We start from the raw sequence: 25148 nt of genomic DNA, 5'->3' as shown, positions 1-25148 counted from the left end.
ATTTTTTGTCGTATTCTAAAATTAACAGCAAACTAAAAATTCGCATAAAAATAGGTAGGATTCTTGATCAATCCGGTTTTCCCTCCAAAATTGCTTGTGGTATTCAAAAGTCGACAAAAACCTAAAAACTCGTGTACTAATAGGTAAGATCATTATCAGTTTTTCCAAATATTATTTGTCGTATCGACTCCCTTCTTATGGTAAATATGGTAAATAGGTATTAAAACCAAAACCGAAATAGATATCTAAACATAAAATCAACAAGAACCCGAAAACTCGTGTATATAATAGGATTTGTATCCATAACTCCAAATGTCATCTGTCGTTAGGCAGGACTTTTCAACCATCCTGTATTTTTGTGTGGTATTCCTAATCCAACAACAACCTGAAAACTTGTATAAAAATAGGTAGGATCTTGATCAATACGGGGTTCCCTCGAACATATTTTTGTGGTATTCAAAAGCTTATGTAAAAATAGGTAGGATCTTGATGAATCCGGTTTTCCCTCGATAATTTTTTCTGATATGTGCCGGGTATTTCATTAGGTTTAATAGGTTAAGTCAGAGGTATACAGTGTGTATTGGTGTACCCTTAGAGCGGATGAGGTGTTTGAAAAGTTTAGTGAAAGGTGGTCTCGCCGTGGTTCGATTGTTGGAATGCCAGGTTCCATGTTGGTGTGGTGCTAAAGGCACGCAGAGTGTATATTAAGTGTATCTTAAGTGTATTTTTCGGGGCGTAACCGTATGTGTGAAGTGCGTAGTCAATGTTGGATATAAGTATGGTTTTTGTGATATTTGGTAGTGTGTTTATTTTGCATTTAAATTTGTGTCTGGCCGGGCATATTACGATGATCGTAAGAGAGAATAAAGGTGGGAATTCCAGTTGTGTTTGTTAGTCATGGTTAGTCCGTGTATCATTTATCATTTTGAGGTTTTATTATTGGTAGGATCAGGCTGGTTTTATATTATTCGGGTACGTGGTTGTTGAATATGTCATTGAAGTGAGAAAGTATTCAATTTTGTACGGCTGGTGAACTATTTTTTATCATTGGGTATGAAAGTCGGTTGATTCCTGGTAAAGAGAATGGAGAGCAATGGTTAGTTTGATTTTGGTTATGAGCTTGTCAATTTTTATAGCTGAGTGTGATTGAGGGTTGGTGTATTGCATTTATAAGAGGTGAATTCCTGTTTAAAGTTTACGTGCTTAGAAAGCTGTGACCAATGTTGTGTGAGCAGATTAACTACCTCTAACTTTAAAAATTTCAAAATACTATAAAACAGACTTTTTCAAAAAGTAACTTGAACACATTTAAAGTAAACTTCTGTAACTTGCGAATGCAGAAAGATATAAATATAATTTGCCCATAACAAGCTTTACAAAAGACAGCGTTTCACACTAAAAATCTTCCTAGTATTTGAAAAATATTCGAATGCAAATTCGTATTCAATACTTTGTCTCTCAAAGTATAAGCCTAAAATGTTTAAAACATTAAAAACAAGCATATTAAAAACAAAACAAACATAAAAAAACAAGCATTGACCACAGAAATATCTTTAACTATAAAACAAAACCAATAAATTTAAAAAGAGACGTATATGTATACCAGTACATAAACCTCAAAATATTTACTGCTGATTTCAATAACCTAACACAAAAAAACGTAACCTAAGAAAACACAAAATAACATTCTGAAACCTCTTATAAAAATAGATAGGATGTTGATCCAACAACATTTCTATAAATCAAAAAGCAACAAGAACCCGAAAACTCGTTTAAAAATAGGTAGGATCTTCATCAATTACTCTAAATATTATCTTTCGTATCGAATCTCTTCTTATGCTATGCATAAATAGGTAGGGTGCGTTATAAAAGTGTTCCCAGTATAAATGCTGTATCTATAAAAAGTACAAGGGTAGCAACTTTATAGGCAGGATAACTCATCCATGCGGTATTCCCTTATAAATTCGTTGTATTGATGTTTTTTTTTTTTTTTAGTTCTGTAGCGAGGTGTTGATTAGGTTTTGCGAAAAAGTGCGTCTTAGTGTTAAGGTCAATTTTTTAGTTACGATTTTTGGTTTGATATATTTGTGTATTGGTGTATCCTTAGAGCAGATGAGGTGTTTGAAAAGTTTGGTTGTAAGGTGATTTCGCCGTGGTTCGATTGTTGGAATGCCAAATTCGTAAAGTAGGTCGCATGTTGGTGTGGTGCTAAGGCAAAAATGACTGTTGTAAGAGTCTATATTAAGTGTATGTTTCGGGGCGTAAACGTATGTGTGTAGTGCGCAGTCAATTTTGAATATAAGTATGGCTTTTTTTTATGGTAAAAAATGTGCAATATAATAAGATCCAATTAGGTACTAAATCAAAAATCTGAATAGGTCTGGCGCGTTGTAAAAGTGTATCCAATAAAAATGGTGTGTTTATAAAAAGTATAAGAGGTAGCAACTTTGTAGGCAGGACCTTGCAATCGTAAGCGTATTCTTATATCAACAACAATCTAAAAACTCATATAAAAATAGGTAGAAAACGTATTACTCCAAATATTGTCTGCCGTATCGACTTTCTTCTTATGGTAAAAGGTGTGCACGTTAATAAAATCCCAATAGGTATTAAAAAAAATCGAAATATGTGAGGTGCGTTATGAAAGTGTTCCCGTTAAAAATGCTGAATTCATGAAGACTTTATGAGATAGAACCTTTGGTTCGATTTTTATCCATTACTCCAAGTATTATCTGTTGTTTCAACTCTCTTCTTATGGTAAAAGGTGTGCAAAATAATAAATACCAAATCGGTATTAAAACAAAAATCTAAATAGGTAGGGTGCGTTATAAAATTGTCCCCAATAAATCAACAACAGTCTGAAAACTCGTATAAAAATCGGTACGCAAGTTAATAAATTCCGAAATGTTAAAAAAAATAAAAACTAAATAGGCAGGGTGTGTTATTAAAGTGTTCTGATGTTTGTTTTGATATATTTGTGTATTGTTGTATGCTTAGAGCGAATAAGGTGTTTGAAAAGTTTGGATGAAGGTGGTCTCGCCGTAGTTCGATTGTTGGAATACCAGATTCGTAAAGTAGGTTCATGTAGGTGTGGTGCTAAGGGCACCCAGGACTATTCTAAGAGTGTATATTTAGTGTATTTTCCGGGGCTTAACCATACATATGTGTGAAGTGCGGAGTCAATTTTAGATATAAGCATGGCTTTTGTGATGTTTAATAGTGAGATTGTCAGTCATTTTTCAATGTGGAGAGTGATGGTATGAGAGAGTAAATGTTTGAGTTCAAGTTGTATATGTTAGTCATGGTTAGTCCGAGTACTTTGAGTGATGTTATTTTTTTTTCTAATAGAGTCCTGTGTAATAATTGTGAAGTTATTGTTATTATTATTAATTACTCCAAATATTATTTGTGTATCGACTCCCTTCTTATGGTAAAAAGTGTGCAATGAAATCAAATCCAAATACGTGTTAAAACCAAAAATAAAATAGGTAGGGTGCGTTATAAAAGTGTTCCCAGTTACAATGGTGTATTTGTGAAGAGTATAAGGGGTAGCAACTTAATAGGTAGGACTTTTCAACCATCCAATATTTATATGTGGTATTCTAAAATTAACAACAACCATAAAACTCGTATAAAAATAGGTAGGGTTCTTGATCAATACGGTATTTTCTCCAAAATTGTTTGTGGTAATTCAAAATCAACAAAAACCCAATAACTCGTGCACTAATAGGTAGGATCATTATTAATTTCTCCAAATATTATTTGTCGTATCGACTCCCTAAAACTCCCTAAAAAGTGTGCAACGAAATCAAAAACAAATACGTGTTAAAACCAAAATTAAAATAGGTAGGGTGCGGTTTAAAAGTGTTCCCAAATACAATGGTGTATTTATGAAGAGTATAAGGGGTAGCAACTTAATAGGCAGGACTTTTCAACCATCCGGTATTTATGTGTGGTATTCTGAAATTAACAACAACCATAAAACTCGTATAAAAATAGGTAGGGTTCTTGATCAATACGGTATTCCCTCCAAAATTGTTTGTGGTAATTCAAAATCAACAAAAACCCAATAACTCGTGTACAAGTAGGTAGGATCTCTATAAATTACTCCAAATATTATTTGTCGTATCGACTCTTTAAACGAAATCAAATCCAAATACGTGTCGTATCGACTCCCTTCTTAAGATATAGAGTGTGCAAAGAAATCAAATCCAAATAAGTGTTAAAACCAAAATTCAAATAGGTAGAGTGTGTTATAAATGTGTTCCGAATTTCAATAATGTATTTATGAAGAGTATATGAGGTAGCAATTTTGTAGGCAGGATAACTAAACCATCTGGTGTTCCCCCAGAAATTCTCTGTATGCTGTTATAAAATCAACAAGAATCCGAAAAAATAAAACCAATAAATTTGAAAAGAAACGTATATGTATGTATACCAGTACATAAACCTCAAAATATTTACTGCTGATTCCAATAACCTAACACAAAATCACACTCTGAAACCTCGTATAAAAATATGTTGGATGTTGATTAATCCAATTCCAACAATTTTTCTAGAAATCAAAAATCAACCATCCTGTATTTTTGTGTGGTATTCCTAAACCAACAACAACCTGATAACTTGTATAAAAATAGGTAGGATCTTGATCAATACGGGGTTCCCTCGAACATATTTTTGTGGTATTCAAAAGCTTATGTAAAAATAGGTAGGATCTTGATGAATCCGGTTTTCCCTCGATAATTTTTTCTGATATGTGCGGGGTATTTCATTAGGTTTAATAGGTTAAGTCAGAGGTATACAGTGTGTATTGGTGTACCCTTAGAGCGGATGAGGTGTTTGAAAAGTTTAGTGAAAGGTGGTCTCGCCGTGGTTCGATTGTTGGAATGCCAGGTTCCATGTTGGTGTGGTGCTAAAGGCACGCAGAGTGTATATTAAGTGTATCTTAAGTGTATTTTTCGGGGCGTAACCGTATGTGTGAAGTGCGTAGTCAATGTTGGATATAAGTATGGTTTTTGTGATATTTGGTAGTGTGTTTATTTTGCATTTAAATTTGTGTCTGGCCGGGCATATTACGATGATCGTAAGAGAGAATAAAGGTGGGAATTCCAGTTGTGTTTGTTAGTCATGGTTAGTCCGTGTATCATTTATCATTTTGAGGTTTTATTATTGGTAGGATCAGGCTGGTTTTATATTATTCGGGTACGTGGTTGTTGAATATGTCATTGAAGTGAGAAAGTATTCAATTTTGTACGGCTGGTGAACTATTTTTTATCATTGGGTATGAAAGTCGGTTGATTCCTGGTAAAGAGAATGGAGAGCAATGGTTAGTTTGATTTTGGTTATGAGCTTGTCAATTTTTATAGCTGAGTGTGATTGAGGGTTGGTGTATTGCATTTATAAGAGGTGAATTCCTGTTTAAAGTTTACGTGCTTAGAAAGCTGTGACCAATGTTGTGTGAGCAGATTAACTACCTCTAACTTTAAAAATTTCAAAATACTATAAAACAGACTTTTTCAAAAAGTAACTTGAACACATTTAAAGTAAACTTCTGTAACTTGCGAATGCAGAAAGATATAAATATAATTTGCCCATAACAAGCTTTACAAAAGACAGCGTTTCACACTAAAAATCTTCCTAGTATTTGAAAAATATTCGAATGCAAATTCGTATTCAATACTTTGTCTCTCAAAGTATAAGCCTAAAATGTTTCAAACATTAAAAACAAGCATATAAAAACAAAACAAACATAAAAAAACAAGCATTGACCACAGAAATATCTTTAACTATAAAACAAAACCAATAAATTTAAAAAGAGACGTATATGTATGTATACCAGTACATAAACCTCAAAATATTTACTGCTGATTTCAATAACCTAACACAAAAAAACCTAACCTAAGAAAACACAAAATAACACTCTGAAACCTCGTATAAAAATAGATAGGATGTTGATCCAACAACATTTCTATAAATCAAAAAGCAACAAGAACCCGAAAACTCGTTTAAAAATAGGTAGGATCCTCATCAATTACTCTAAATATTATCTTTCGTATCGAATCTCTTCTTATGCTATGCATAAATAGGTAGGGTGCGTTATAAAAGTGTTCCCAGTATAAATGCTGTATCTATAAAAAGTACAAGGGTAGCAACTTTATAGGCAGGATAACTCATCCATCCGGTATTCCCTTATAAATTCGTTGTAATGATGTGTTTTTTTTTGTTGTAGTTTGTAGCGATGTGTTGATTAGGTTTTGCGAAGAAGTGCGTCTTAGTGTTAAGGTCAATTTTGTAGTTATGATTTTTGGTTTGATATATTTGTGTACTGGTGTATCCTTAGAGCAGATGAGGTGTTTGAAAGGTTTGGTTGTAAGGTGATTGTAAGTTAGCTGAAAATTTTCAAAAGTGCGCCTTAGTGTTGAACTCAATTTTTTAGTTCTGATTTTTGGGTTGATATATTTGTGTACTGGTGTATCATTAGAGCAGATGAGGTGTTTGAAAAGTTTGGTTGTAAGGTGATTTCGCCGTGGTTCGATTGTTGGAATGCCAAATTCGTAAAGTAGGTCGCATGTTTGTGTGGTGCTAAGGCAAACATGACTGTTTTAAGAGTGTATATTAAGTGTATTCTTAGGGGCGTAAACGTATGAGTGTAGTGCGCAGTCAATTTTGGATATAAGTATGGCTTTTGTGATGTTTAGTAGTGTGTTTGTTTATGGTAAAAAATGTGCAATATAAGAAGATTCAATTAGGTATTAAGTAAAAAATCTAAATAGGTATGGCGCGTTGTAAAAGTGTTCCCAATAAAAATGGTGTATTTATAAAAAGTATAAGAGGTAGCATCTTTGTAGGCAGGTGTGCAAAATAATAAATACCAAATCGGTATAAAAACAAGATCTAAATAGGTAGGGTGCGTTATAAAATTGTCCCCAATAAATCAACAACAGCCTGAAAACTCGTATAAAAATCGGTACGCAAATTAATAAATACCGAAATGGTATTAAAAATAAAATCTAAATAGGCAGGGTGTGTTATTAAAGTGTTCTGATTTTTGTTTTGATATATTTGTGTATTGTTGTATGCTTAGAGCGAATAAGGTGTTTGAAAAGTTTGGATGAAGGTGGTCTCGCCGTGGTTCGATTGTTGGAATACCAGATTCGTAAAGTAGGTTCATGTAGGTGTGGTGCTAAGGACACCCAGGACTATTCTAAGAGTGTATATTTAGTGTATTTTCCGGGGCTTAACCATACATATGTGTGAAGAGCGGAGTCAATTTTAGATATAAGCATGGGTTTTGTGATGTTTAATAGTGAGATTGTCAGTCATTTTTCAATGTGGAGAGTGATGGTATGAGAGAGTAAATGTTTGAGTTCCAGTTGTATATATTAGTCATGGTTAGTCCGAATACTTTGAGTGATGTTTTTTTTTTTTCTTAATAGAGTGTGTAGATGGACCTTTTTTGAAGATGTGATTAAAGTGAGAAAGTATTCTATTTTGTACGGCTGGTCTACTTTTTTGAAATTCGGTTGATTCCTAGTGATGTGCCTTTGAGAGATTGGAGAGCAATCAAGAGTATAAGAGGTAGCAACTTAACAGGTAGGACTTTTCAACCGTCTGGCCTTTTTGTGTCGTATTCTAAAATAAACAACAACCTAAAAACTTGCATAAAAATAGGTAGGATTCTTGATCAATCCGGTACTCCCCCCCAAAATTTTTGTGGTATTCAAAAATAGACAAAAACCCAAAAACTCGTGTACTAATAGGTAGGATCATTATTAATTACTTCAAATATTATTTGTCGTATCGACTCCCTTCTTATGGTAAAAAGTGTGCAACGAAATGAAATCCAAATACGTGTTAAAACCAAAATTCAAATAGCTAGGGTGCGTTATAAAAGTGTTCCCAATCACAATGGTGTATTTGTGAAGAGTATAAGGGGTAGCAACTTAATAGGTAGGACTTTTCAACCATCCAATTGTTATATGTGGTATTCTAAAATTAACAACAACCATAAAACTCGTATAAAAATAGGTAGGGTTCTTGATCAATACGGTATTCCCCTTAAAATTGTTTGTGGTATCCCAAAATCAACAAAAACCCGAAAACTCGTGTACTAGTAGGTAGGATCTTTATAAATTTCTCCAAATATTATTTAAAGTAAATGTGTGCAATGAAATCAAATCCAAATACGTGTTAAAACCAAAAATAAAATAGGTAGGGTGCGTTATAAAAGTGTTCCCAATTACAATGGTGTATTTATGAAGAGTATAAGTGGTAGAAACTTAATAGGCAGAACTTTTCAACCATCCGGTATTTATGTGTGGTATTCTAAAATTAACAACAATCATAAAACTCGTATAAAAAAAGGTAGGATTCTTGATCAATAGGGTATTCCCTCCAAAATTGTTTGTGGTATTCCAAAATCAACAAAAACCCTAAAACTCGTGTACTAATAGGTAGAATCATTATAATTTACTCCAAATATTATTTGTCGTATCGACTCCCTTCTTAAGGTAAAAAGTGTGCAACGAAATCTCAAATCCAAATACTTGTTGAAACCAAAATTCAAATAGGTAGGTTGCGTCATAAAAGTGTTCCCAATTACAATGGTGTATTCATAAAAAGTATAAGGGGTAGCAACTTAATAGGTAGGACTTTTCAACCATCTGGTATTTGTGTGTGGTATTCTAAAATTAACAACAACCATAAAACTCAAATAAAAATACATATGGTTCTTGATCAATACGGTACTCGTGTACTAGTAGGTATGATCTTTATAAATTACTCCAAATATTATTTGTCGTATCGACTCCCTTCTTAAGGTAAAAAGTGTGCAACGAAATCTCAAATCCAAATACTTGTTGAAACCAAAATTCAAATAGGTAGGTTGCGTCATAAAAGTGTTCCCAATTACTGTGGTGTATTCATAAAGAGTATAAGGGTTAGCAACTTAATAGGCAGGACTTTTCAACCATCTGGTATTTGTGTGTGGTATTCTAAAATTAACTACAACCATAAAACTCGTATAAAAATAGGTAGGGTTCTTGATCAATACGGTATTCCCCTTAAAATTGTTTGTGGTATCCCAAAATCAACAAAAACCCGGAAACTCGTGTACTAGTACGTAGGATCTTTATAAATTACTCCAAATATTATTTGTCGTTTCGACTCCCTTCTTAAGAAATAAAGTGTGCAACGAAATCAAAACCAAATACGTGTTAAAACCAAAATTCAAATAGGTAGAGTGTGTTATAAAAGTGTTCCCAATAACAATAATGTATTTATGAAGAGTATATATCTGTAGGCAGGATAACTAAACCATCTGGTGTTCCCCCAGAAATTCTCTGTATGCTTTTTTAAAATCAACAAGAATCCCAAAAAATAAAACCAATAAATTTAAAAAGAGACGTATATGAATGTATACCAGTATACTCAAAATATTTACTGCTGATTCCAATAACCTAACACAAAATCACACTCTGAAACCTCGTATAAAAATATGTGGGATGTTGATCAATCCGGTATTCCTTCCAACAATTTTTCTAGAAATCAAACATCAACAAGAACCCGAAAGATCGTTTAAAAATAGGTAGGATCTTTATAAATTACTCCAAATATTATTTGTCGTATCGACTCTTTAAAACTCCCTAAAAAGTGTGAAACGAAATCAAATCCAAATACGTGTTAAAACCAAAATCCAAATAGGTAGGGTGCGTTAAAAAAAGTAACCAATTACTATGGTGTATTTGTGAAGAGTATAAGGGGTAGCAACTTAATAGGCAGGACTTTTCAACCATCTGGTATTTGTGTGTGTTGTATTCTAAATCAATACGGTATTCCCTCCAAAATTGTTTGTGGTATTCCAAAATCAACAAAAACCCGAAAACTCGTGTACTAGTAGGTATGACCTTTATAAATTACTCCAAATATTATTTGTCGTATCGACTCTTTAAACGAAATCAAATCCAAATACGTGTCGTATCGACTCCCTTCTTAAGATATAGAGTGTGCAAAGAAATCAAATCCAAATAAGTGTTAAAACCAAAATTCAAATAGGTAGAGTGTGTTATAAATGTGTTCCGAATTTCAATAATGTATTTATGAAGAGTATATGAGGTAGCAATTTTGTAGGCAGGATAACTAAACCATCTGGTGTTCCCCCAGAAATTCTCTGTATGCTGTTATAAAATCAACAAGAATCCGAAAAAATAAAACCAATAAATTTGAAAAGAAACGTATATGTATGTATACCAGTACATAAACCTCAAAATATTTACTGCTGATTCCAATAACCTAACACAAAATCACACTCTGAAACCTCGTATAAAAATATGTTGGATGTTGATTAATCCAATTCCAACAATTTTTCTAGAAATCAAAAATCAACCATCCTGTATTTTTGTGTGGTATTCCTAAACCAACAACAACCTGATAACTTGTATAAAAATAGGTAGGATCTTGATCAATACGGGGTTCCCTCGAACATATTTTTGTGGTATTCAAAAGCTTATGTAAAAATAGGTAGGATCTTGATGAATCCGGTTTTCCCTCGATAATTTTTTCTGATATGTGCGGGGTATTTCATTAGGTTTAATAGGTTAAGTCAGAGGTATACAGTGTGTATTGGTGTACCCTTAGAGCGGATGAGGTGTTTGAAAAGTTTAGTGAAAGGTGGTCTCGCCGTGGTTCGATTGTTGGAATGCCAGGTTCCATGTTGGTGTGGTGCTAAAGGCACGCAGAGTGTATATTAAGTGTATCTTAAGTGTATTTTTCGGGGCGTAACCGTATGTGTGAAGTGCGTAGTCAATGTTGGATATAAGTATGGTTTTTGTGATATTTGGTAGTGTGTTTATTTTGCATTTAAATTTGTGTCTGGCCGGGCATATTACGATGATCGTAAGAGAGAATAAAGGTGGGAGTTCCAGTTGTGTTTGTTAGTCATGGTTAGTCCGTGTATCATTTATCATTTTGAGGTTTTATTATTGGTAGGATCAGGCTGGTTTTATATTATTCGGGTACGTGGTTGTTGAATATGTCATTGAAGTGAGAAAGTATTCTATTTTGTACGGCTGGTGAACTATTTTTTGTGATTGGGTATGAAATTCGGTTGATTCCTGGTGTTGTGCCTTTGAGAGAATGGAGAGCAATGTTTAGTTTGATTTTGGTTATAAGCTTGTCAATTTTTATAGCTGATGTGGATTTAGTGTGATTGAGGGTTGGTGTATTGCATTTATGAGAGGTGAATTACTGTTTGAAGTTTCCGTGCTTAGAAAGCTGTGACCAATGTTGTGTGAGCAGATTGGCTACCTCTAACTTTAAAAAATTCGAATACCAATTATGTAATGTGGGTGGTTTCCCTGTGTCAAAAAAAAAAGTAAGATGTTGTAGAGGAAACAGCTAAAAGCTATTGATTTCGGACGACACAGACGATCGACAGGATTTCGAGAAGTGTACCTCTTGCTGTGCTCAAACTAGCTCGCCGGTTTGTCGTGGGGTCTTTCTACTCTCCTATATGCCAATCGATCCCATTAGCATAATATTTTAGGTACACGTATGACTGCGAATTTATGACTATTAAAAGTTGTGGGATTGGCAAATATAATAACTGTAATCGGCTATCGACTATAGCCAAGTGGTGTTTCGTTTTTTCAGACTGGGAATTAGATGTTAGTTATCCCATTTCTTTACCCTCCCTTCCTTTATCATATTCTATGTTAATATGACCCTTTTAAAGGTTCTAGTTTTAAGTCATATTAACACTGCCCTACACATACTCTACTCGGGACGAGTAAATAAAGAAATTAGGCGATCATTTTAATGTTAAGAGTACATTTTAATAATTCAAACAAGTGTCAAAACTATAAAACAGACTTTTTTAAAAAGTAAGTTGAACACATTTAAAGTAAACTTCTGTAACTTGCGAATCCAGAAAGATATAAATATAATTTTCCCATAACAAGCTTTACAAAAGACAGCATTTCACACTAAAAATCATTCTAGTATTTGGAAAATATTCGAATGCAAATTCGTATTCAATACTTTGTCTCTCAAAGTATAAGCCTAAAAAGTTTCAAACATTAAAAACAAGCATATAAAAACAAAACAAACATAAAAAAACAAGCATTGACCACAGAAATATCTTTAACTATAAAACAAAACCAATAAATTTAAAAAGAGACGTATATGTATGTATACCAGTACATAAACCTCAAAATATTTACTGCTGATTTCAATAACCTAACACAAAAAAACCTAACCTAAGAAAACACAAAATAACACTCTGAAACCTCGTATAAAAATAGATAGGATGTTGATCCAACAACATTTCTATAAATCAAAAAGCAACAAGAACCCGAAAACTCGTTTAAAAATAGGTAGGATCCTCATCAATTACTCTAAATATTATCTTTCGTATCGAATCTCTTCTTATGCTATGCATAAATAGGTAGGGTGCGTTATAAAAGTGTTCCCAGTATAAATGCTGTATCTATAAAAAGTACAAGGGTAGCAACTTTATAGGCAGGATAACTCATCCATCCGGTATTCCCTTATAAATTCGTTGTAATGATGTGTTTTTTTTTGTTGTAGTTTGTAGCGATGTGTTGATTAGGTTTTGCGAAGAAGTGCGTCTTAGTGTTAAGGTCAATTTTGTAGTTATGATTTTTGGTTTGATATATTTGTGTACTGGTGTATCCTTAGAGCAGATGAGGTGTTTGAAAGGTTTGGTTGTAAGGTGATTGTAAGTTAGCTGAAAATTTTCAAAAGTGCGCCTTAGTGTTGAACTCAATTTTTTAGTTCTGATTTTTGGGTTGATATATTTGTGTACTGGTGTATCATTAGAGCAGATGAGGTGTTTGAAAAGTTTGGTTGTAAGGTGATTTCGCCGTGGTTCGATTGTTGGAATGCCAAATTCGTAAAGTAGGTCGCATGTTTGTGTGGTGCTAAGGCAAACATGACTGTTTTAAGAGTGTATATTAAGTGTATTCTTAGGGGCGTAAACGTATGAGTGTAGTGCGCAGTCAATTTTGGATATAAGTATGGCTTTTGTGATGTTTAGTAGTGTGTTTGTTTATGGTAAAAAATGTGCAATATAAGAAGATTCAATTAGGTATTAAGTAAAAAATCTAAATAGGTATGGCGCGTTGTAAAAGTGTTCCCAATAAAAATGGTGTATTTATAAAAAGTATAAGAGGTAGCATCTTTGTAGGCAGGTGTGCAAAATAATAAATACCAAATCGGTATAAAAACAAGATCTAAATAGGTAGGGTGCGTTATAAAATTGTCCCCAATAAATCAACAACAGCCTGAAAACTCGTATAAAAATCGGTACGCAAATTAATAAATACCGAAATGGTATTAAAAATAAAATCTAAATAGGCAGGGTGTGTTATTAAAGTGTTCTGATTTTTGTTTTGATATATTTGTGTATTGTTGTATGCTTAGAGCGAATAAGGTGTTTGAAAAGTTTGGATGAAGGTGGTCTCGCCGTGGTTCGATTGTTGGAATACCAGATTCGTAAAGTAGGTTCATGTAGGTGTGGTGCTAAGGACACCCAGGACTATTCTAAGAGTGTATATTTAGTGTATTTTCCGGGGCTTAACCATACATATGTGTGAAGAGCGGAGTCAATTTTAGATATAAGCATGGCTTTTGTGATGTTTAATAGTGAGATTGTCAGTCATTTTTCAATGTGGAGAGTGATGGTATGAGAGAGTAAATGTTTGAGTTCCAGTTGTATATATTAGTCATGGTTAGTCCGAATACTTTGAGTGATGTTATTTTTTTTTTCTTAATAGAGTGTGTAGATGGACCTTTTTTGAAGATGTGATTAAAGTGAGAAAGTATTCTATTTTGTACGGCTGGTCCACTATTTTTAAATTCGGTTGATTCCTAGTGTTGTGCCTTTGAGAGATTGGAGAGCAATCAAGAGTATAAGAGGTAGCAACGTAACAGGTAGGACTTTTCAACCGTCTGGCATTTTGTGTCGTATTCTAAACTAAACAACAACCTAAAAACTTGCATAAAAATCGGTAGGATTCTTAATCAAAGCGGTATTCCCTCCCAAAATGTTTGTGGTATTAAAAAATCAACAAAAACCCGAAAACTCGTGTACTAGTAGGTAGGATCTTTATAAATTACTCCAAATATTATTTGTCGTATCGACTCCCTTCTTAATGTAAAAAGTGTGCAACGAAATCTCAAATCCAAATACGTGTTAAAACCAAAATTCAAATAGGTAGGGTGCGTCATAAAAGAGTTCCCAATTACAGTGGTGTATTTATGAAGAGTATAAGGGGTAGCAACTTAATAGGCAGGACTTTTCAACCATCCGGTATATATGTGTGGTATTCTAAAATTAACAACAACCATAAAACTCGTATAAAAATAGGTAGGATTCTTGATCAATCCGGTACTCGTGTACTAGTAGGTATGATCTTTATAAATTACTCCAAATATTATTTGTCGTATCGACTCCCTTCTTAAGGTAAAAAGTGTGCAACGAAATCTAAAATCCAAATACGTGTTAAATCCAAAATCCAAATCGGTAGGGTGCGTTAAAAAAGTAACCAATTACTATGGTGTATTCATAAAGAGTATAAGGGGTAGCAACTTAATACTCCAAATATTATTTGTCGTTTCGACTCCCTTCTTAAGGTATAAAGTGTGCAACGAAATCAAATCCAAATACGTGTTAAAACCAAAGTTCAAATAGGTAGGGTGCGTTATAAAAGTGTTCCCAATTACAATGGTGAATTTGTGAAGAGTATAATGGGGTAGCAACTTAATAGGCAGGACTTTTCAACCGTCTGGTATTTGTGTGTGGTATTCTAAAATTAACAACAATTCAATTCAATTTTGAATATAAGTATGGCTTTTGTGATGTTTAGTAGTGTGTTTGTTTATGGTAAAAAATGTGCAATATAATAAGATCTAATTAGGTATTAAATGAAAAATCTAAACAGGTATGGCGCGTTGTAAAAGTGTTCCCAATAAAAATGATGTATTTATAAAAAGTATAAGAGGTAGCATCTTTGTAGGCAGGTGTGCAAAATAATAAATACCAAATCGGTATAAAAACAAGATCTAAATAGGTAGGGTGCGTTATAAAATTGTCCCCAATAAATCAACAACAGCCTGAAAACTCGTATAAAAATCGGTACGCAAATTAATAAATACCGAAATGGTATTAAAAATAAAATCTAAATAGGCAGGGTGTGTTATTAAAGTGTTCTGATTTTTGTTTTGATATATTTGTGTATTGTTGTATGCTTAGAGCGAATAAGGTGTTTGAAAAGTTTGGATGAAGGTGGTCTCGCCGTGGTTCGATTGTTGGAATACCAGATTCGTAAAGTAGGTTCATGTAGGTGTGGTGCTAAGGGCGCCCAGGACTATTCTAAGAGTGTATATTTAGAGTATTTTCCGGGGCTTAACCATACATATGTGTGAAGTGCGGAGTCAATTTTAGATATAAGCATGGCTTTTGTGATGTTTAATAGTGAGATTGTCAGTCATTTTTCAATGTGGAGAGTGATGGTATGAGAGAGTAAATGTTTGGGTTCCAGGTGTATTTTATTCATGGTTAGTTCGAGTACTTTGAGTGATGTTACGTTTTTTTTTATGTTAGAGTCCTGTGTAATAATTATGAAGTTGCATCAGTGTTTGCTATATATGTGTAGATGGACCTTTTTGAAGCCAAATTGATTAGGGTGTAGGAGTTTGTCGTTGCTAAGGAACCACCACAGTCTGCTTGCTCTAATTTTGTCTAGAGTGTGAGATGGGTCGGTATGATGTGATGTCCGTTTTATCTTTTTGAGGTTTTATTATTGGTATGATCAGACTGGTTTTGTATGATTAAGGAACGTGGTTGTTGAAGATGTGATTAAAGTGAGAAAGTATTCTATTTTGTACGGCTGGTCAACTATTTTGAAATTCATTCCTGGTGTTGTGCCTTTGAGAGATTGGAGAGCAATGGTTAGTTCGATATTGGTTGTGTCAATTTATCTAGCTGATGTGGATAGTGTGAGTGAGGGTTGGTGTATTGCATTTATGAGAGGTGAATTCCTGGCTGAAGTTTACGTGCTTAGAGAACTGTGACCAATGTTGTGCGAGCAGGTTGGTTATCTTGATTTGGGAAGTAATCATTTCCAAAAAGGGAATCTATTAGGTTCAAGGTTATGATTGGTGTGAGTGAGGGAGAACAGATGCTGAGGTCAATGTGGGTGAAGGTGTTGTGCGTAGCAAATTGTTTTGGTGACTTATCGTTCAGCAGTGGTGTGTTGTTCAATGAACTTGGCTACTATTTTACTTCTTGAGTTCGAGTGTGTGGATCCCCAGTTGTGACGTGTGAACAACACCTCATAACCGATCATTACTTTTTCGGGAAAATTGGTAGAATTTATCGCCGTAGGTCTATGAGGTCTTGAGTGAAACTTATTTTTTACTTATTTTACTCACTTTCTAATCAATTTTCTGCAATTTTGCATTTATGTTGCCAATAAAAAGCACTGCTAATATAACATAAATTATACAAAAAACCATGTTTTATCAAAAGTCTTTTTAAAAATTAAAAATATTGCAACCAAACAAACAAAATTAAAGATGAATAAATAACGAATTCGTAAATTCATTCCGATTATCCACAACAAATCTCTGAAACTAAACTTAAACAATAAAAAACACTGTTAGTATAACATAAATTATACAAATACCATGTTATATCAAAGGCCTTTTTTAAAAATTAAAAATATTGCAACCAAACAAACAAAATTAAAGATGAATAAATAACGAATTCGTAAATTCATTCCGATTATCCACAACAAATCTCTGAAACTAAACTTAAACAATAAAAAACACTGTTAATATAACATAAATTATACAAGAACCCATATCTTATCAAAAGTCTTTATTACAAATTAAAAATATTGCAAAACAATCCAAACAAAAAAAAATAAAAATGAACAAAAAACGAATTCGTAAAGTCATTCCGATTATCCACAACAAATCTCTGAAACTAAACTTAAATAAATTGCAAATACTACAAAGCAGGCTTGTTTAAAGAGTAAGTTAAAAAGTAAACTTCTCTACCTCGCTGATTTAAAAAGAAATGAATAAAATGTACTAAAAATGCACTGAAAGACTTTCTAAGATTAGGAAAACATCCACTACGAATTCGGAATCAAGATTTTCTCTCGCAACGTATAAACCTAAAATATTCAGAACGTTATCGATTTGACACGCTTAGGAAAAGTATAAAAAGAAAACGTTGACTACAGAAATATCTCCAAATACAAAACAAAAACATATAAAATACAAAAAATTTAAAAAAAAAGCGTCTATTTATGTATACCAGTAAATAAACCTCCTAATATTTACAGCTGGTTACAGTAACCTACCACAAAAACCCAGAAAAATGGTTAAAAAATAACTTTTAAATTTTTTGGATTATTACGTGTAATACGTTGACTCATGGATTTTATACTAACTTCGCAATCTGAAATACTTTATCGGGAAACATTATGCATAACCTTACTGATTCGTAAACATTTCTATCGATTTAACTTAAGCTATCTCATCGGGCTAATATCTACATAGATGAACTTAAATTCAAAGTATTCGTCATTTCAAAAAAGTATTGTATAACAACATTACAACAAAATACGAATTAAATTGATAAGCGATAAATTTTAAATAATTTATACTATTTCAATCTGTATAATATCGATTGGACTGATTGGGAAAAAGGAAAACATATTTCTTAAGTCTATCAAACAAACCGCTGACGCTCTCGTGGTATAATTCGTCAAAAATATATTATTTTAACTTTTAAAAACTGCGCAAGTATATTCAGAAACAAGTTAAAATATATAAAAAGGCCCTATATCACAACTTATAGCAAACACAAAACTTATAAATAAATATTAAATGGATAGGTTAGAAAAAGAAGCCCTGCCTTTTCCAGAATTAATGATCACCCGTAAAATCTCTCGAAATATACTTTTAAAAACCATTAACGCATATCCTGTTCTATAATGAATAACCAACAGAAAACTCAAACAATCTCCCAAGAAATATTCGAAATAAATTGAATTATATTTTAATTCGAAAAAGGGAGGCATTGCTTACAAAAGATATGAACATCTTATAAAAATACTTATTTTTGAATATAATTCATTATAAATCTTTAGTATTTTTTCGTCTTATATATACTTGATCCGTACTCGTATTTTAATCTCATAAATTTACAACTTTATTTATTTTACCAATTTTTGCCAATACCAATTTACCAATTAGACAAAAATTCGTATGTCAATGTATCAGTTTAATAAATGATTTAATATGTTATTATTGAACTAAAATTTATAATTTTTAAAGAAAAATTTATAATTTTATATTGAGAACATTTTATATTTTATTATTTCTTGTACGAACGAACATTTTAATCTGAAAATATTTTGTTTTATTGAAAAAAATTAAACATAAATCGACCTTTAAGTTAATATCATTTAAAATCAAACAACCTTACAAATAACAAAACTGTAAAAGTTATATATTGATGAGATGACCAATATTTGCTATCAAGTGTTTGGGTAAATCAACAAAAGTAAAAAATATTTTCTACAATGATGTATAGAGGACCGTCAAAAGTAAACAAAAATGTATTTTCACAAAACTCCATAATATATATAATAATATAATAAAATATAAAAATAATTTCATTGAAAGCTCATTGATTTACTGACCGTTCGTCAGGCTTATGACTTATTTCAAAGCAAACACTGTTATCCCCTGTTCTCCTGCTTCATCTATAAAACTTATTAAAAGGAACAAATTATAACTGCAGTCTTTACAACGCCTATATCCTGATAAATAAAGGTTATAAAAAAATAATGTAAATGCACTGATACTCTGCTAAGGAAAAAGCGCTTTGACAAGCTCGAACATTTAAAATACCTATCAATCAAACGTTGATTTGATACGTCTAAAAAATGACAAATTTCAATTGAGATTATTCGAATGGGGATAATTATTCACATGCTTAATCTACAAGGAAACTAGGAACTAAAGCAATAACTTTAAAAAAGGTAACCCTTAAACTTGTTAAGTAATGAACAAGGATTTCATTTCAACTTCACTTTCTGGACTGCATTATCAAAGGCAAACAATACATTAACAATTCTACACAGCCGCTCATTTTCTATGGATTTTTGTATAAACAAAAACTAAGTCGCATCAATGAATCCAAATAGGATTTGGATAAAGTTCAATTAAAGCGAATATAAGATATGATTTCTGAATTCCTCAATGACAGCTTTAAGCCACTCTGAAAGCGAATTTTGATAATTCTTCAGTTGTGCTAGCTATTTTTCGTTATATTTAAAATGCAAATGGGAATCATGCTTTTAAAAAATATGAGGTAGAGGTCAACTTAAAAAACTAGCACATCCACTTTTACCCACCACGGGAATGAAACAACTTTCCAAAAAATTGGACGTCTCTACTATTGGAAACATTTATTGGGAATGAATGTGAATATGAATGTTTATGTTTGGTTGCAGCGTACAAGTATAAGGGTTCTATATGTATGTGGCATATATAATTGAATGAACAAGATACTTATAATGGTTGCTTATTTTTTCTGTATTTCAAATTGCTTTTCCACAAAAACTTTCCTGTTTGCACGAAATTTTTGTAAATTACTCAACATGCGACATTAAAATCTTAACGATAATATTAAAAAGCGAGAAGGATTATTCATCGAATGCTTGGGCTTTCATATTAATCAAAAACTAAAGTAATGGTATATGACTTATTAGCATCTTGGAATATAAAAAGTCCCTTGGAATATGTACATTTCATAAAATGAATACTTACACATTTCGTAAATTCTCGCCAGTTGTTGGTTTTTTAAACATTCTGTTCTATTTGTACACTATTGTGCTTTTGCATTAAAACCCTACACTTTTGCTGTATTTAGTTTTGTAAAATTAAAACATTTTTATATAATATATATAAAATGTACAACATTTTTCTTTAAATAACCAAGTTAACTACAACACAATTAAGTCAAACCATTTCATTCACGAAATAGGAATACCTATATTATTGTGTTTGTAAAAATGATTCACTGGAAATACATAGCATTGCATAGAATTGAATTTATATTTCCCTACTTTCCACAATTTATTAAAATTAAAATTGCTTTCGACGAATTTAGGTTCTATGTCCTTCAAAAATGCAGCTCCCAGCGATAAATAAATAACTAACAATGCTTAGTATACCTACTAAAGGAAATAATTTATAATTATTATGAATTAATATAACCGTTCAGTTTCAAATAAATAGATTGCAAGTCATCCAAAAACCTTTCAATAAATTGTGTATCTATTTTTCCATTTAGGTTAATATTAATGTCCTACTGTCAATGATGCTTATATTAGTGCTTGTATTTGGTTGTTTCTACTATTGCTACTTTAATTAAGTATGAAGTATACTATTAAACCATGTATGGATGTGGGCTCAGTATGTATTTTCTACATATTTTACAGCACGAAAGTATTGCTAATAAATAATCATATTATGTATGTTTTTAATTTTAACTCCCAAAACTTACATTTTAAATATTTTGGCAAGCCATAATTTTTAATTTTTAGCATTATCTTTTTTGTTTTATTTTTGCGGAATATATAGATCAGGATTTTGATTTTATAGAGCCGCAATCTCCAACAACCTTAAAAACTTCACACCTTTTCACATCCTTTTCGTACGAACAAAAAAGCGTCAGGTTTTCGGGTGAGGTTTCTGATGCTTTGTCTCTTACCTTTTTCCTTACATGAATCCCTATCTCGGTATTGCAAATACCACAAAAAAAACCTCACCCACCAAATGTATGAACAAAGAGAAAAAAATTTCAATAAATTATTGTGACATTAGTCATGTTAACGAAGACGAACACACCAATATGACTCTGCAACCCACTGAAGGAAGGATGTAACTAATACTTCAAGAAGGATGTGACTCCTACTTCCTAAAACGCGGGAGTATAACTACAATGGCGCTGTTACTAACCCTAGGAGGGTAAAGCACGGATCACATTTTTTAAATAAAGATATATAAATAAAAGTATTATTTTAAATAAGTTGCTTCATTTTTTTAGTACTAAAAAACTTGTTAAAGCTACAATTCCAATAAGAGACGTTGCTTAATTTGGATTCCACTGATGACCACCTGCTCTAGAAGAATTCGACTAACCAGCCTAGATGACCCAAACATTTACTTCAAAGCGAAAACTTGAATAAATATTATTAAATAAAATTGCAATCTCCTAATTAAATAAGTTTGACTTTGGTAATAACTTTGTACAGGAAACACAACAGGTTTGTAATCCATATATGTCAAAATTTGAAAATCCATTTTTTTTAGGGGCAAGACCTAAAATGCAGTCATGGGGAACTCTACAGAAGATCATGGCCGACTCTAGCTTTTTATCGTCCCGTGAAAATAAGATAAAACGTAAAGCCTCTAATACGTTTCTCCTGATCCGTTAATGTTTTCGGCCACGGGGGCTGTGGCTATGTCGGTTAAACATACAGCTAAATCTTAGAAATTAAACATATATATACATACTACACTGGACTAGACGCATGCATGCGCTACAAAATAGATGCTATTACACCCCGCCTGATTTGTGATGATCGAAGTGTTGATCTAAGGTCATCGAAGCCTTTAAATTTGTATCCATTCATTTTGTTGATTTGTTTAACAACACTATAAATAAATATATACGTTTACATACTCCTTTGGAGTGCAGTCCACGACTCGGAACATTCATCTCGCCAAGCACTTGACATAATCGAACAGCTGCCAAGACACTTGTTTAGGCTAGGAGACTAATGCTACAATCGTAACTTTCTAGCCAAAAAAGTGCTTCTTACCCACGAGCGTTGGGTTGAATCCGTCCTTTATCTCTTTAAATTTCCAGCATTTATAGTTCCCGAGTTCTCAGCGTTCATTCGGACAGAGAGAAAGCCAGGCAGCGGTGCTAAATCGGAATCGGGAAAATCTGCCGGATATCCCGAGTGATCTCAGCTTTTTATCGTCCTAAGAAAATAAGATGGAATCTCAAGGGCTTCTCCATCTCGTTTCTGATGCCCCAAGCGTTGGTCTTTCCCTTTGGTCGCTTTTGCTATCTTAAAAACTTTAGATTGTCGACTGTTTAATTGGAATTCACAAACCCTAACTGAGACTTTGGCAGGAGAACATCTTGAGCGTCTATCCATCTCTATGTACAAGATGCCTTCTGAATTCTGGACGTGGGTCTTACCAACTTTAACGTCATAAGCTCGCGACAGAGTTCGGCATCCTTGAATCCTACAAGAAAAATATGACAGAGGCATTATCCTAGTTAAAGCTTTACTTCCACACTCTATCCCAACCCAAGCTACGGCAGCTAAAAATTAGAAACAAGTATGAAATTAAACATGCTTTTTATACTATATGGTAGCATTTAAATATTTTTTAATAAAACGGCGTTACGATATTTGAAGTATGGGCTACAAATTAAATGTTAAATAAATAACGACTGTTTAATTGGAATTCACAAACCCTAACTGAGACTTTGGCAGGAGAACATCTTGAGCGTCTATCCATCTCTATGTACAAGATGCCTTCTGAATTCTGGACGTGGGTCTTACCAACTTTAACGTCATAAGCTCGCGACAGAGTTCGGCATCCTTGAATCCTACAAGAAAAATATGACAGAGGCATTATCCTAGTTAAAGCTTTACTTCCACACTCTATCCCAACCCAAGCTACGGCAGCTAAAAATTAGAAACAAGTATGAAATTAAACATGCTTTTTATACTATATGGTAGCATTTAAATATTTTTTAATAAAACGGCGTTACGATATTTGAAGTATGGGCTACAAATTAAATGTTAAATAAACGGCCTAACGGGGCTCTTACTAAGTTATGCGAAGGTAATCTTCTTCTTGTTCGGCTATGGGAAATATTCAAGTATTCAGTTTCCATGACTTCTATCTGCACCAAAAAAACATTTTTATTAGCCAAAAGCTTGTGGCAATAGCAAAACTACTTACGTTTAAATCAAAGGATTCAATATGAAGTTTTAATGGTTTTCGAACTGCAGGATCCCTTATAGATTTTAAAATTTTATTAACTTCTTTTGCAACTTTGAGAGCTTCGGAGCAATCTTCGTACAATTCAAAGGTGACGCAATCCAGTTTTTGACAGTTTTGAAAAATCGGCAACACGTTATCGATTTTCACGATTTTTTTTAGTTCTGCTAAGGATTTAATTTGCGATATCTCACGGATCTCTTGCGAACTTATAATTGGTGTATGCAGTTTTTCTAAAATTATCAAGCTCCTATCAGCAAAGGCCTTGTAAAGTTCACTAAGCGATCCTCCTGCTTCGACGATGGTCGGTTTTTTAAGACTTTTTATATTTGCCAAAGCTGCTACACCCTTTTCATCGCGCAATGCGCATTTTAATGACTGCAGTGTTTCAAATTGAACCAAAGATTCAAGTTCACTAAGGCCCACAGGAAAACTTAATTTCAAGCTCTGAAGCTTACACAGTGGATTACGTGCCAAGCTCCTCAGTGAGTCAGGAGATGCGATTTGCAAACTTATTAAAACTGGTAACATAGAAATTTCAGTTGTTTCGCTGATGTCGAGTGCTTTACCCTTAATTTCCAGTCGCTGAAGTCGAATTATTCCGTTTAAGGAAAATGCAGACACTAAATTAAGAACGGATTGGCAAGAAATTGGGGAAACAATTAGTTCTTCAATACTTGAGTTAGCTAGCTCTGATAACGATTGTTGATCTTGCATGTCGGAAAACCTGCACTCTAATACTTTCAGTGATTTTATTAGAGAAACCTTTAAAATCTCTTTAGGTGAAAGCTTACCATTTGGTATTCTTATACACTGGATTTTATTCTTCACAGCCAGACTTGTAAAAAGTGCAGACAGGGCTCCAAACTCATTTGTTTTTATGTTCAACTCTTGAAGTTTATCCAAGTTGGCCAATTTCTCAACGCCAGTCAGATCTACTAGGTCGCAAGACAGTTTCTTAATGGATTGAATTTCTGATACTTTGGAAACACTGTTGAAAAAAGTATCATCCAGTTTCGAAATATCCAATTCTTCAATAGTGCTTATATTGCTGGTGGCGAATGCTTCAAATAGTCCGTTTGAAATTTTTTCTCTGGGCTCCCTTTAATTTGAAGGGTGGTAATACCATTAAGTTGGGCCAGGGGAGACAGAACTTCAGCTGTACAGCCAAATTGAACAAAAATATCCAGGTTCTGTTCACCCTTCAATAGGGTAATATTAACATTTTTGAAATTTAGTTTTGCGGTCATCTGCTTTGCATTAAGCAATTTCAGAACTAATAATGATGTTTTGGAGTCAAGGGATTCGACAACAAAGATTTGTATATATTGCAAGTTAGTTAGTTGGTCTAAAAATCGAACTGAATAGCAATCGGAAAAGGAGCACTTCAGAAATCGTATTGACTTTAATTTCGAAAGTTCCATGAATTCTGATCGGTCTAGAAATATATTCTTTATGTTGCACGATGTTAAAAGAAAAGTTTCTTCTGCGACTATTGATCGAAAGAATGTTGCAAGGGAGGTGTGCTTTATATATTATCCAGAACGACTTTTTATCTCCAAGTTACTTAATTTGGGCAGCAATGATAAAGAGCCCATTTGGCTAATATCCGAATTTTCAGCTATATTTAAAATGAGTTCTTCTCTTGAGCTGTCAAGCTGAATTAACAAATTCACCTACAGTTACGGTTGCCAGAGATTCTTCTTTAGAACTACCACCTTGCGGTGCTTCATTTAACTCGTACACCGCCGTAAGTCGTCCGTTTCTATTTGCATAAAATACAATATAATTGTCTTATATGTGCAAGTAACGTAATGAATCAAGAGCAGCAAAAGTAACAGGTATATTACTGTCGTCTATATCATCTATAATGGTCAAAGCTAAAGGTGGTAAACTTTTAGGTCGGTGCAATTTCGTTAAATCATTAAAAAATATCAATTGCGAACCGCTATTGTGGATTCCAGTAATAATGAAGATTTTTAAATTGGGCAACTGAGCCAGGGGTGCGAATTTGG

The 25148-nt window shown here is 33.1% G+C and overlaps 2 long non-coding RNA genes across 4 annotated transcripts in view; one reads left to right on the top strand and one right to left on the bottom strand.

The window, feature by feature from the left end:
- LOC108014419 (uncharacterized) overlaps positions 1-17295 on the top strand; it is a 90178-nt gene extending 72883 nt beyond the window's left edge. For 2 of the 3 annotated variants that reach the window (XR_010654458.2, XR_011604431.1), the window contains 2 exons: positions 4089-9898; positions 14426-17295. This is a non-coding gene — a long non-coding RNA (uncharacterized lncRNA). The remainder of the gene's footprint in view (positions 1-4088; positions 9899-14425) is intronic. The other variant, XR_011604432.1, reaches the window with a different exon arrangement.
- Positions 17296-22846: 5551 nt separating this feature from the next.
- LOC108013847 (uncharacterized) lies at positions 22847-24784 on the bottom strand. Its single transcript, XR_010654459.2, has 2 exons — positions 23095-24784; positions 22847-23035 (listed from the first exon to the last, which is right to left on the bottom strand). It is a non-coding gene; the product is annotated as an uncharacterized lncRNA (long non-coding RNA).
- Positions 24785-25148: the final 364 nt, after the last annotated feature.

This window comes from Drosophila suzukii, chromosome 3 (assembly GCF_043229965.1).
Source record: "Drosophila suzukii chromosome 3, CBGP_Dsuzu_IsoJpt1.0, whole genome shotgun sequence".
Lineage (NCBI taxonomy): Eukaryota > Metazoa > Arthropoda > Insecta > Diptera > Drosophilidae > Drosophila > Drosophila suzukii.
Note: the sequence above shows the minus strand (reverse complement) of the source record. Positions and strands in the feature narration are given on the sequence as shown.